The sequence below is a fragment of the Calliopsis andreniformis genome, unplaced genomic scaffold, assembly GCF_051401765.1.
Source record: "Calliopsis andreniformis isolate RMS-2024a unplaced genomic scaffold, iyCalAndr_principal scaffold0019, whole genome shotgun sequence".
Lineage (NCBI taxonomy): Eukaryota > Metazoa > Arthropoda > Insecta > Hymenoptera > Andrenidae > Calliopsis > Calliopsis andreniformis.
The window spans coordinates 11,157,139-11,172,566 of NW_027480431.1; positions in this window are offsets into that span (position 1 = coordinate 11,157,139).

Sequence of the window (15,428 nt, forward strand, 5' to 3'; positions counted from 1 at the left end):
CCGAAGCTTAAAATACAAAATAAATAGAACAGTTTTTCCATTGTATAAAACGAATAATTGCTACCAGTGTTAAAGTTATGTTCATTTCTACGTTCTGGGCAACCTAGGCTTGACTGTAGGGTGTTGCTCCACCAGATCAAATAGGTAGGGCCATAGAAGTCAACGCCCGAAGCATAAAATACACTAAATATACAAGAGCTTTTCCGTCGTATTACAGGAATAATTGCAACCAGTGTGAAAGTGATGGTCACTTCTACGTTCCGGGCAACCTAGGCTTCACTCTAGGGCGTTGTTCCACCAGATCGAGAAGTTAGGGCCTAAGAAGTCAACGCCAGAAGCATAAAATACAATATAATTATAACAGTCTTTCCATCGTATAAAACGAAAAATAGCAACCAGTGTGAAAGTTCTGGTCATTTCTACGTTCCGGGCAACCTAGGCTTCACTCTAGGCCGTTGCTGCACCAGATCGAATAGTTAGGGCCTTAGAAGTCAACGCCCGAAACATAAAATACGATACAAACTACAACAGCTTTTGCATCGTATAAAACGAATAATTGGGACCAGTGTGAAAGTTATGGTCATTTCTACATTCCGAGCAACCTAGGTTTCACTCTAGGGCGTTGCTCCACCAGATTGAATAGCTAGGGACTTGGAATTCAACGCCAGAAGAATAAAATACAATATAAGTACAACAGTTTTTCCATTGTATAAAATGAATAATTGCATACATTGTGAAATTAATGGTCATTTCTACGTTCCGGGCAACCTAGGCGTCACTGCAGGGCGTCGCTCGACCACAGCTAATAGCTACGGCCTTAGAAGTCAACGCCAGAAGCATAAAATACATTATAAACTCAACAGCTTTTCCATCGTATAAAATGAATAATTGCAAACAGTGTGAAAGTAATGGTCATTTCTACGTTCCGGGCAACCTAGGCTTCACTCTAGGGCGTTGCTCCACCAGATCGAATAGCTATGGACTTAGAATTCAACGCCAGAAACATAAAATACAATAAAAATACAACTGTTTTTCCATTGTATAAGAGGAATAATTGCAACCAGTGTGAAAGTAATGGTCATTTCTACGTTCTGGGCAACGTACGTTTCACTCTATGGCATTGCTCCACCAGTTCGAATAGTTAGGGCCTAAGAAGTCAACGCCAGAGGCATAAAATACGATATGAATACAACAGTTTTCCATCGTATAAAACGAATAATTGCAACCAGTGTGAAAGTTATGGTCATTTCTACTTTGCGTGCAACCTAGGCTTCAATCTAGGGCGTTGCTCCACCACATCGAATAGCTACGGCCTTAGAAGTCAACGCCAGAAGCATAAAATACAATATAGATACAACAGTTTTTCCATTGTATAAAAAGAGTAATTGCAACCAGTGTGAAAGTTATGGTCATTTCTACGTTCCGGGCAACCTAGGCTTCACCCTAGGGCGCTGCTCCACCAGATCGAATAGTTAGTACCCTAGAAGTCAGCGCCAGAAGCATAAAATACAATATAAATACAACAGTTTTTCCATCGTATAAAATGAATAATTGCAAACAGTGTGAAAGTAATGGTCATTTCTACGTTCTGGGCAACGTACGTTTCACTCTATGGCATTGCTCCACCAGTTCGAATAGTTAGGGCCTAAGAAGTCAACGCCAGAGACATAAAATACGATATGAATACAACAGCTTTTCCATCGTATAAAACGAATAATTGCAACCAGTGTGAAAGTTATGGTCATTTCTAGGTTCTGGGCAACCTAGGCTTGACTGTAGGGTGTTGCTCCACCAGATTGAATAGGTAGGGCCATGGAAGTCAACGCCCGAAGCATAAAATACAATAAATATACAAGAGTTTTTCCATCGTATAACAGGAATAATTGCAACCAGTGTGAAAGTGTTGATCATTTCTACGTTCTGGGCAACCTAGGTTTCACTCTAGGGCGTTGCTCCACCAGATCGAATAGTGAGGGCCTTAGAAGTCAACGCTAGAAGCATAAAATACAATAAAAATACAACAGTTTTTCCATCGTATAAGAGGAATAATTGCAACCAGTGTGAAAGTAATGTTCATTTCTACGTTCTGGGCAACCTACGTTTCACTCTATGGCATTGGTCCACCATATAGAATAGTTAGGACCTAGCAAGTCAACGCCAGAAGCATAAAATACAATATAGATACAACGGTTTTTCCATTGTATACAAAGAGTAATTGCAACCAGTGTGAAAGTTATGGTCATTTCTACGTTCCGCGCAACATAGGCTTCACTCTTGGACGTTGCCCCATCAGATCGAATAGCTAGCACCTTAGAAGTCGAAGGCAGAAACAGAAAATACAACAAGAATGCAACAGTTTTTCCATCGTATAGCATGAATAATTGCAACCAGTGTGAAAGTAATGATCATTTCGGAGATTCGGGCATCCTAGCCTTAACTGTGAGGCATTACTCCACCAGATCGAGTAGTTAGGGCCAAGAAGTCAACGCCAGAAGCATAAAATGCAATATTAATACAACAGCTCTTCCATCGTATAAAACGAATAGTAGCAACCAGTGTGAAAGTTATGGTCAGTTCTACGTTCCGGACAACCTAGGCTTCACTCTAGTGCGTTGCTCCACCACATCGAATAGCTACGGCCTTACAAGTCAACGCTAGAAGCATAAATTACAATAAAAATGCAACAGTTTTTCCAACGTATAGCATGAATAATTGCAACCGGTGTGAATGTTATGGTCATTTCTACGTTCCGGGCAACCTAAGCTTGACTGTAGGGTGTTGCTCCACCAGATCGAATAGGTAGGTCCATAGAAGTCAACGCCCGACGCATAAAATACATTAAATATACAAGAGCTTTTCCATCGTATAACTGGAATAATTGCAACCAGTGTGAAAGTGATGGTCATTTCTACGTTCCGGGCAACCCAGGCTTCACTCTAGTGCGTTGCTCCACCACATCGAATAGCTACGGCCTTACAAGTCAACGCTAGAAGCATAAATTACAATAAAAATGCAACAGTTTTTCCAACGTATAGCATGATAATTGCAACCGGTGTGAATGTTATGGTCATTTCTACGTTCCGGGCAACCTAAGCTTGACTGTAGGGTGTTGCTCCACCAGATCGAATAGGTAGGTCCATAGAAGTCAACGCCCGACGCATAAAATACATTAAATATACAAGAGCTTTTCCATCGTATAACTGGAATAATTGCAACCAGTGTGAAAGTGATGGTCATTTCTACGTTCCGGGCAACCCAGGCTTCACTCTAGGGCGTTGTTCCACCAGATCGAAATGTTAGGGCCTAAGAAGTCAACGCCAGAAGCATAAAATACAATATAAATATAACAGTTTTTCCATCGTATAAAACGAATAATAGCAACCAGTGTGAAAGTTCTGGTCATTTCTACGTTCCGGGCAACCTAGGCTTCACTCTAGGGCGTTGCTGCACCAGATCGAATAGTTAGGGCCTTAGAAGTCAACGCCCGAAACATAAAATACGATACAAAATACAAAAGCTTTTCCATCGTATAAAACGAATAATTGGGACCAGTGTGAAAGTTATGGTCATTTCTACATTCCGAGCAACCTAGGTTTCACTCTAGGGCGTTGCTCCACCAGATTGAATAGCTAGGGACTTGGAATTCAACGCCAGAAGAATAAAATACAATATAAGTACAACAGTTTTTCCATTGTATTAAATGAATAATTGCATACATTGTGAAATTAATGGTCATTTCTACGTTCCGGGCAACCTAGGCGTCACTGTAGGGCGTCGCTCCACCACAGCTAATAGCTACGGCCTTAGAAGTCAACGCCAGAAGCATAAAATACATTATAAATTCAACAGCTTTTCCATCGTATAAAATGAATAATTGCAAACAGTGTGAAAGTAATGGTCATTTCTACGTTCCGGGCAACCTAGGCTTCACTCTAGGGCGTGGCTCCACCAGATCGAATAGCTATGGACTTAGAATTCAACGCCAGAAACATAAAATACAATAAAAATGCAACTGTTTTTCCATTGTATAAGAGGAATAATTGCAACCAGTGTGAAAGTAATGGTCATTTCTACGTTCTGGTCAACGTACGTTTCACTCTATGGCATTGCTCCACCAGTTCGACTAGTTAGGGCCTAAGAAGTCAACGCCAGAGGCATAAAATACGATATGAATACAACAGCTTTTCCATCGTATAAAACGAATAATTGCAACCAGTGTGAAAGTTATGGTCATTTCTACTTTCCGTGCAACCTAGGCTTCAATCTAGGGCGTTGCTCCACCACATCGAATAGCTACGGCCTTAGAAGTCAACGCCAGAAGCATAAAATACAATATAGATACAACAGTTTTTCCATTGTATAAAAAGAGTAATTGCAACAAGTGTGAAAGTTATGGTCATTTCCACGTTCCGGGCAACCTAGGCTTCACCCTAGGGCGCTGCTCCACCAGATCGAATAGTTAGTACCCTAGAAGTCAGCGCCAGAAGCATAAAATACAATATAAATACAACAGTTTTTCCATCGTATAAAATGAATAAATGCAAACAGTGTGAAAGTAATGGTCGTTTCTACGTTCTGGGCAACGTACGTTTCACTCCATGGCATTGCTCCACCAGTTCGAATAGTTAGGGCCTAAGAAGTCAACGCCAGAGACATAAAATACGATATGAATACAACAGCTTTTCCATCGTATAAAACGAATAATTGCAACCAGTGTGAAAGTTATGGTCATTTCTAGGTTCTGGGCAACCTAGGCTTGACTGTAGGGTGTTGCTCCACCAGATTGAATAGGTAGGGCCATGGAAGTCAACGCCCGAAGCATAAAATACAATAAATATACAAGAGTTTTTCCATCGTATAACAGGAATAATTGCAACCAGTGTGAAAGTGTTGGTCATTTCTACGATCTGGGCAACCTAGGTTTCACTCTAGGGCGTTGCTCCACCAGATCGCATAGTGAGGGCCTTAGAAGTCAACGCCCGAAGCATAAAATACGATACAAAATACAACAGCTTTTCCTTCGTATAAAACGAATAATTGGGACCAGTGTGAAAGTTATGGTCATTGCTACATTACGAGCAACCTAGTTTTCAATCTAGGTCGTTGTTCCACCAGATCCAATAGCTAGCGACTTGGAATTCAACGCCAGAAGGATAAAATACAATATAAGTACAACAGTTTTTCCATTGTATAAAATGAATAATTGCAAACATTGTGAAATTAATGGTCATTTCTACGTTCCGGGCAACCTAGGCGTCACTGTAGGGCGTTGCTCCACCACAGCTAATAGCTACGGCCTTAGAAGTCAACGCCAGAAGCATAAAATACAATATAAATTCAACAGCTTTTCCATCGTATAAAATGAATAATTGCAAACAGTGTGAAAGTAATGGTCATTTCTACGTTCCGGGCAACCTAGGCTTCACACAAGGGTGCTGCTCCTCCAGATCGAATATCTATGGACTTAGAATTCAACGCCAGAAGCATAAAATACAATAAGAATACAACAGTTTTTCCATCGTATAAGAGGAATAATTGCAACCAGTGTGAAAGTAATGTTCATTTCTACGTTCTGGGCAACCTACGTTTCACTCTATGGCATTGCTCCTCCATATAGAATAGTTAGGACCTAGGAAGTCAACGCCAGAAGCATAAAATACAATATAGATACAACGGTTTTTCCATTGTATACAAAGAGTAATTGCAACCAGTGTAAAAGTTATGGTCATTTCTACGCTCCGCGCAACATAGGCTTCACTCTTGGACGTTGCCCCACCAGATCGAATAGCTAGGACCCTAGAAGTCGAAGCCAGAAACAGAAAATACAACAAGAATGCAACAGTTTTTCCATCGTATGGCATGAATAATTGCAACCAGTGTGATAGTAACGATCATTTCGGAGATTCGGGCATCCTAGTCTTAACTGTGAGGCATTACTCCACCAGATCGAGTAGTTAGGGCCTAAGAAGTCAACGCCAGAAGCATAAAATGCAATATTAATACAACAGCTCTTCCATCGTATAAAACGAATAGTAGCAACCAGTGTGAAAGTTATGGTCAGTTCTACGTTCCGGACAACCTAGGCTTCACTCTAGGGCGTTGCTCCACCACATCGAATAGCTACGGCCTTACAAGTCAACGCTAGAAGCATAAATTACAATAAAAATGCAACAGTTTTTCCAACGTATAGCATGAATAATTGCAACCGGTGTGAATGTTATGGTCATTTCTACGTTCCGGGCAACCTCAGCTTGACTGTAGGGTGTTGCTCCACCAGATCGAATAGCTAGGGCCATGGAAGTCAACGCCCGAAGCATAAAATACAATAAATATACAAGAGTTTTTCCATCGTATAACAGGAATAATTGCAACCAGTGTGAAAGTGTTGATCATTTCTACGTTCTGGGCAACCTAGGTTTCACTCTAGGGCGTTGCTCCACCAGATCGAATAGTGAGGGCCTTAGAAGTCAACGCCAGAAGCATAAAATACAATAAAAATACAACAGTTTTTCCATCGTATAAGAGGAATAATTGCAACCAGTGTGAAAGTAATGTTCATTTCTACGTTCTGGGCAACCTACGTTTCACTCTATGGCATTGGTCCACCATATAGAATAGTTAGGACCTAGGAAGTCAACGCCAGAAGCATAAAATACAATATAGATACAACGGTTTTTCCATTGTATACAAAGAGTAATTGCAACCAGTGTGAAAGTTATGGTCATTTCTACGTTCCGCGCAACATAGGCTTCACTCTTGGACGTTGCCCCACCAGATCGAATAGCTAGGACCTTAGAAGTCGAAGGCAGAAACAGAAAATACAACAAGAATGCAACAGTTTTTCCATCGTATAGCATGAATAATTGCAACCAGTGTGAAAGTAATGATCATTTCGGAGATTCGGGCATCCTAGCCTTAACTGTGAGGCATTACTCCACCAGATCGAGTAGTTAGGGCCAAGAAGTCAACGCCAGAAGCATAAAATGCAATATTAATACAACAGCTCTTCCATCGTTTGAAACGAATAGTAGCAACCAGTGAGAAAGTTATGGTCAGTTCTACGTTCCGGACAACCTAGGCTTCACTCTAGTGCGTTGCTCCACCACATCGAATAGCTACGGCCTTACAAGTCAACGCTAGAAGCATAAATTACAATAAAAATGCAACAGTTTTTCCAACGTACAGCATGAATAATTGCAACCGGTGTGAATGTTATGGTCATTTCTACGTTCCGGGCAACCTAAGCTTGACTGTAGGGTGTTGCTCTACCAGATCGAATAGGTAGGTCCATAGAAGTCAACGCCAGAAGCATAAAATACAATATAAATATAACAGTATTTCCATCGTATAAAACGAATAATAGCAACCAGTGTGAAAGTTCTGGTCATTTCTACGTTCCGGGCAACCTAGGCTTCACTCTAGGGCGTTGCTGCACCAGATCGAATAGTTAGGGCCTTAGAAGTCAACGCCCGAAACATAAAATACGATACAAAATACAACAGCTTTTCCATCGTATAAAACGAATAATTGGGACCAGTGTGAAAGTTATGGTCATTTCTACATTCCGAGCAACCTAGGTTTCACTCTAGGGCGTTGCTCCACCAGATTGAATAGCTAGGGACTTGGAATTCAACGCCAGAAGAATAAAATACCATATAAGTACAACAGTTTTTCCATTGTATAAAATGAATAATTGCATACATTGAGAAATTAATGGTCATTTCTACGTTCCGGGCAACCTAGGCGTCACTGTAGGGCGTCGCTCCACCACAGCTAATAGCTACGGCCTTAGAAGTCAACGCCAGAAGCATAAAATACATTATAAATTCAACAGCTTTTCCATCGTATAAAATGAATAATTGCAAACAGTGTGAAAGTAATGGTCATTTCTACGTTCCGGGCAACCTAGGCTTCACTCTAGGGCGTGGCTCCACCAGATCGAATAGCTATGGACTTAGAATTCAACGCCAGAAACATAAAATACAATAAAAATGCAACTGTTTTTCCATTGTATAAGAGGAATAATTGCAACCAGTGTGAAAGTAATGGTCATTTCTACGTTCTGGGCAACGTACGTTTCACTCTATGGCATTGCTCCACCAGTTCGAATAGTTAGGGCCTAAGAAGTCAACGCCAGAGGCATAAAATACGATATGAATACTACAGCTTTTCCATCGTATAAAACGAATAATTGCAACCAGTGTGAAAGTTATGGTCATTTCTACTTTCCGTGCAACCTAGGCTTCAATCTAGGGCGTTGCTCCACCACATCGAATAGCTACGGCCTTAGAAGTCAACGCCAGAAGCATAAAATACAATATAGATACAACAGTTTTTCCATTGTATAAAAAGAGTAATTGCAACAAGTGTGAAAGTTATGGTCATTTCCACGTTCCGGGCAACCTAGGCTTCACCCTAGGGCGCTGCTCCACCAGATCGAATAGTTAGTACCCTAGAAGTCAGCGCCAGAAGCATAAAATACAATAAAGGTGCAACAGCTTTTCCATCGTATAAAACGAATAATTTCAACCAGTGTGAATGTTATGGTCACTTCTACCTTCCGAGCAACCTACGTTTCACTCTAGGGCGTTGACCCAACAGATTGAATAGTTAGGTCCTTAGAAGTCAACGCCAGGAGCATAAAATACAATATAAATATAACAGTTTTTCCATCGTATAAAACGAATAATTGCAGCAAGGATGAAAGTTGTGGTTATTTCTACGTTCCGGGCAACCTAGGTTTCACTCTAGGGCGTTGCTCCACCAGATCGAATAGTCAGGGCCTTAGAAGTAAACGCCCGAAGCATAAAATACGATACAAAATACAACAGCTTTTCCATCGTATAAAACGAATAATTGGGACCAGTGTGAAAGTTATGGTCATTTCTACATTCCGAGCAACCTCGGTTTCACTCTAGGGCGTTGCTCCACGAGATCGAATAGCTAGGGACTTGGAATTCAACGCCAGAAGAATGAAACACAATATAAGTACAACAGTTTTTCCATTGTATAAAATGAATAATTGCAAACATTGTGAAATTAATGGTCATTTCTACGTTCCGGGCAACATAGGCGTCACTGTAGGTCGTTGCTCCCCCACAGCTAATGGCTACGGCCTTAAAAGTCAACGCCAGAAGCATAAAATACAATATACATACAACAGTTTTTCCATTGTATAAAACGAGTAATTGCAACCAGTGTGAAAGTTATGGTCATTTCTGCGTTCCGGGCAACATAGGCTTCACTCTTGGACGTTGCCCCACCACAGCTAATAGCTACGACCTTAGAAGTCAAATCCAGAAGCAGAGAATACAATAAAAATGCAACAGTTTTTCCATAGTATAGCATGACTCATTGCAACCAGTGCGAAAGTAATGATCATTTCGACGTTTCGGGCATCCTAGACTTAACTCTGAGGCGTTGCTCCACCAGATCGAATTGTTAGGGGCTTAGAAGTCAAAGCCAGAAGTATAAAGTACAATAAATGTGCAACAGCTTTTCCATTGTATAACAGGAATAATTGCAACCAGTGTGAAGGTAATGGTATGTCCAACGTTCCGGGCAACCTAGGCTTCACCCTAGTGCGCTCTTCCACCAGATCGAATAGTTAGTGCCTTAGAAGTCAACGCCAGAAGCATAAAATACAATATAAATACAACAGTTTTTCCATTGTATAAAACGAGTAATTGCAACCAGTGTGAAAGTTATGGTCATTTCTGCGTTCCGGGCAACATAGGCTTTACTCTTGGACGTTGCCCCACCACAGCTAATAGCTACGACCTTAGAAGTCAAAGCCAGAAGCAGAGAATACAATAAAAATGCAACAGTTTTTCCACCATATAAAACGAATAATTGCAACCGGTATGAAAGCTATGGTCATTTATACGTTCCGGGAAACATAGGCTTCTCCCTGGGCCGTTGCTCCACCAGATAGAATAGTTAGGGCCTTAGCTGTCAACGCCCGAAGCATAGAATGCAATAAAAATACAACAGTTTTTCCATCGTATAACAGGAATAATAGCAACCAGTGTGAAAGATATGGTCATTTCTACGTTCCGGGCAACCTAGGGTTCACTCTATGGCGTTACTCCACCTGATAAAATAGTTAGGGACTTGGAATTCAACGCCAGAAGAATAAAATACAATATAAATATAACAGTTTTTCCATCGTATAAAACGAATAATAGCAACCAGTGTGAAAGTTATGGTCATTTCTACGTTCCGGGCAACCTAGGCTTCACCCCAGGGCGTTGTTCCACCAGATCGACTAGTTAGGACCTAAGAAGTGAACGCCCGAAGCATAAAATACAAAATAAATAGAACAGTTTTTCCATCGTATAAAACGAATAATTGCTACCAGTGTAAAAGTTATGGTCATTTCTACGTTCCGGGCAACCTAGGCTTCACCCTACGGCGTTGTTCCACCAGATCGAATAGTTAGGGCCTAAGAAGTGAACGCCAGAAGCATAAAATACAATATAAATACAACAGTTTTTCATCATATAAAACGAGTAATTGCAACCAGTATGAAAGTGATGGTCATTTCTACGTTCCGGGCAACCTCGGCTTCACTCTAGGGCGTTGCTCCACCAGATCGAATAGTTAGGGCCTAAGAAGTGAACGCCCGAAGCATAAAATACAATATAAATACAACAGTTTTTCAATCGTATAAAACGAATAATTGCAAACAGTGTAAAAGTTATGGTCATTTCTACGTTCCGGGCAACCTCGGCTTCACCCTAGGGCGTTGCTCCACCAGATCGAATAGTTAGTGCCTTAGAAGTCAATGCCAGAAGCATAAAAAACAATATAAATACAACAGTTTTTCCATCGTATAAAACGAATAATTGCAACCAGTATGAAGGTTAACGTCATTTCTACTTTCCCGGCAACCTAGGCTTCACTCTAGGGCGTTGTTCCACCAGATCGAATAGTTAGGGCCTTAGAAGTCAACGCCCGAAGCATAAAATACAATATAAATACAACAGTTTTTCCATTGTATAAAACGAATAATTGCTACCAGTGTGAAAGTTATGTTGATTTCTACGTTTCTAACAATCTAGCCTTCACTGTAGGGTGTTGATCCACCAAATCGAATAGGTAGGGCCATAGAAGTCAACGCCCGAAGCATAAAATACAATAAATATACAAGTGTTTTTCCATCGTATAACAGGAATAATTGCAACCAGTGTGAAAGTCATGGTCATTTCTACGTTCTGGGCAACCTAGGCTTCACTCTAGGGCGTCGTTCCACCAGATCGAATAGTTAGGGCCTAAGAAGTCAACGCCAGAAGCATAAAATACAATATAAATATAACAGTTTTTCCAGCGTATAAAACGAATAATTGCAGCAAGGATGAAAGTTGTGGTTATTTCAACGTTCCGGGCAACCTAGGTTTCACTCTAGGGCGTTGCTCCACCAGATCGAATAGTCAGGGCCTTAGAAGTAAACGCCCGAAGCATAAAATACGATACAAAATACAACAGCTTTTCCATCGTATAAAACGAATAATTGGGACCAGTGTGAAAGTTATGGTCATTTCTACATTCCGAGCAACCTAGGTTTCACTCTAGGGCGTTGCTCCACGAGATCGAATAGCTAGGGACTTGGAATTCAACGCCAGAAGAATGAAACACAATATAAGTACAACAGTTTTTCCATTGTATAAAATGAATAATTGCAAACATTGTGAAATTAATGGTCATTTCTACGTTCCGGGCAACATAGGCGTCACTGTAGGTCGTTGCTCCCCCACAGCTAATGGCTACGGCCTTAAAAGTCAACGCCAGAAGCATAAAATACAATATACATACAACAGTTTTTCCATTGTATAAAACGAGTAATTGCAACCAGTGTGAAAGTTATGGTCATTTCTGCGTTCCGGGCAACATAGGCTTCACTCTTGGACGTTGCCCCACCACAGCTAATAGCTACGACCTTAGAAGTCAAAGCCAGAAGCAGAGAATACAATAAAAATGCAACAGTTTTTCCATAGTATAGCATGACTCATTGCAACCAGTGCGAAAGTAATGATCATTTCGACGTTTCGGGCATCCTAGACTTAACTCTGAGGCGTTGCTCCACCAGATCGAATTGTTAGGGGCTTAGAAGTCAACGCCCGAAGCATAAACTACAAAATAGATAGAACAGTTTTTCCTTTGTATAAAACGAATAATTGCTAACAGTGTGAAAGTTATGGTCATTTCTACGTTCCGGGCAACCTAGGGTTCACTCTAGGGCGTTGCTCCACCAGATCGAAGAGTTAGGGCCTTAGAAGTCAAAGCCAGAAGTATAAAGTACAATAAATGTGCAACAGCTTTTCCATTGTATAACAGGAATAATTGCAACCAGTGTGAAGGTAATGGTATGTCCTACGTTCCGGGCAACCTAGGCTTCACCCTAGTGCGCTCTTCCACCAGATCGAATAGTTAGTGCCTTAGAAGTCAACGCCAGAAGCATAAAATACAATATAAATACAACAGTTTTTCCATTGTATAAAACGAGTAATTGCAACCAGTGTGAAAGTTCTGGTCATTTCTGCGTTCCGGGCAACATAGGCTTTACTCTTGGACGTTGCCCCACCACAGCTAATAGCTACGACCTTAGAAGTCAAAGCCAGAAGCAGAGAATACAATAAGAATGCAACAGTTTTTCCACCATATAAAACGAATAATTGCAACCGGTATGAAAGCTATGGTCATTTATACGTTCCGGGAAACCTAGGCTTCTCCCTGGGCCGTTGCTCCACCAGATAGAATAGTTAGGGCCTTAGCTGTCAACGCCCGAAGCATAGAATGCAATAAAAATACAACAGTTTTTCCATCGTATAACAGGAATAATAGCAACCAGTGTGAAAGATATGGTCATTTCTACGTTCCGGGCAACCTAGGGTTCACTCTATGGCGTTACTCCACCTGATAAAATAGTTAGGGACTTGGAATTCAACGCCAGAAGAATAAAATACAATATAAATATAACAGTTTTTCCATCGTATAAAACGAATAATAGCAACCAGTGTGAAAGTTATGGTCATTTCTACGTTCCGGGCAACCTAGGCTTCACCCCAGGGCGTTGTTCCACCAGATCGACTAGTTAGGACCTAAGAAGTGAACGCCCGAAGCATAAAATACAAAATAAATAGAACAGTTTTTCCATCGTATAAAACGAATAATTGCTACCAGTGTAAAAGTTATGGTCATTTCTACGTTCCGGGCAACCTAGGCTTCACCTTACCTTACGGCGTTGTTCCACCAGATCGAATAGTTAGGGCCTATGAAGTGAACGCCAGAAGCATAAAATACAATATAAATACAACAGTTTTTCATCATATAAAAGGAGTAATTGCAACCAGTATGAAAGTGATGGTCATTTCTACTTTCCGGGCAACCTAGGCCACACCCTAGGGCGTTGCTCGAACAGATTGTATAGTTAGGGCCTTAGAAGTCAATGCCCGAAGCATAAAATGCAATAAAAATACAACAGTTTTTCCATCATATAACCGGAGTAATTGCAACCAGTTTGAAAGTGATGGTCATTTCTACGTTCTCGGCTTCACTCTAGGGCGTTGCTCCACCAGATCGAATAGTTAGGGCCTAAGAAGTGAACGCCCGAAGCATAAAATACAATATAAATACAACAGTTTTTCCATCGTATAAAACGAATAATTGCAAACAGTGTAAAAGTTATGGTCATTTCTACGTTCCGGGCAACCTCGGCTTCACCCTAGGGCGTTGCTCCACCAGATCGAATAGTTAGTGCCTTAGAAGTCAATGCCAGAAGCATAAAAAACAATATAAATACAACAGTTTTTCCATCGTATAAAACGAATAATTGCAACCAGTATGAAGGTTAACGTCATTTCTACTTTCCGGGCAACCTAGGCTTCACCCTAGGGCGTTGCTCCAACAGATTGAATAGTTAGGGCCTTAGAAGTCCACGCCGGAAGCATAAAATGCAATAAAAATACAACAGTTTTTCCATCATATAACCGGAATAATTCCATCCAGTTTGAAAGTGATGGTCATTTCTACGTTCCGGGCAACCTAGGCTTCACTCTAGGGCGTTGGTCCACCAGATCGAATAGTTAGGGCCTAAGAAGTGAACGCCCGAAGCATAAAATACAATATAAATACAACAGTTTTTCCATCGTATAAAACGAATAATTGCAAACAGTGTAAAAGTTATGGTCATTTCTACGTTCCGGGCAACCTCGGCTTCACCCTAGGGCGTTGCTCCACCAGATCGAATAGTTAGTGCCTTAGAAGTCAATGCCAGAAGCATAAAAAACAATATAAATACAACAGTTTTTCCATCGTATAAAACGAATAATTGCAACCAGTATGAAGGTTAACGTCATTTCTACTTTCCGGGCAACCTAGGCTTCACCCTAGGGCGTTGCTCCAACAGATTGAATAGTTAGGGCCTTAGAAGTCCACGCCGGAAGCATAAAATGCAATAAAAATACAACAGTTTTTCCATCATATAACCGGAATAATTCCATCCAGTTTGAAAGTGATGGTCATTTCTACGTTCCGGGCAACCTAGGCTTCACTCTAGGGCGTTGGTCCACCAGATCGAATAGTTAGGGCCTAAGAAGTGAACGCCCGAAGCATAAAATACAATATAAATACAACAGTTTTTCCATCGTATAAAACGAATAATTGCAAACAGTGTAAAAGTTATGGTCATTTCTACGTTCCGGGCAACCTCGGCTTCACCCTAGGGCGTTGCTCCACCAGATCGAATAGTTAGTGCCTTAGAAGTCAATGCCAGAAGCATAAAAAACAATATAAATACAACAGTTTTTCCATCGTATAAAACGAATAATTGCAACCAGTATGAAGGTTAACGTCATTTCTACTTTCCGGGCAACCTAGGCTTCACCCTAGGGCGTTGCTCCAACAGATTGAATAGTTAGGGCCTTAGAAGTCCACGCCGGAAGCATAAAATGCAATAAAAATACAACAGTTTTTCCATCATATAACCGGAATAATTCCATCCAGTTTGAAAGTGATGGTCATTTCTACGTTCCGGGCAACCTAGGCTTCACTGTAGGGCGTTGTTCCACCAGATCGAGAAGTTAGGGCCTAAGAAGGCAACGCCAGAAGCATAAAATACAATATAAATCTAACAGTTTTTCCATCGTATAAAACGAATAATAGCAACCAGTGTGAAAGTTATGGTCATTTCTACGTTCCCGGCAACCTAGGCTTGACCCTAGGGCGTTGTTCCACCAGATCGAATAGTTAGTACCTTAGAAGTCAACGCCAGAAGCATAAAATACAATATAAGTACAACAGTTTTTCCATCGTATAAAATGTATAATTGCAAACATTGCGAAAGTAATGGTCATTCCACGTTCCGGGCCACCTAGGCGTCACTCTAGTGCGTTGCTCCACCACATCTACTACCTACGGCCTTAGACGTC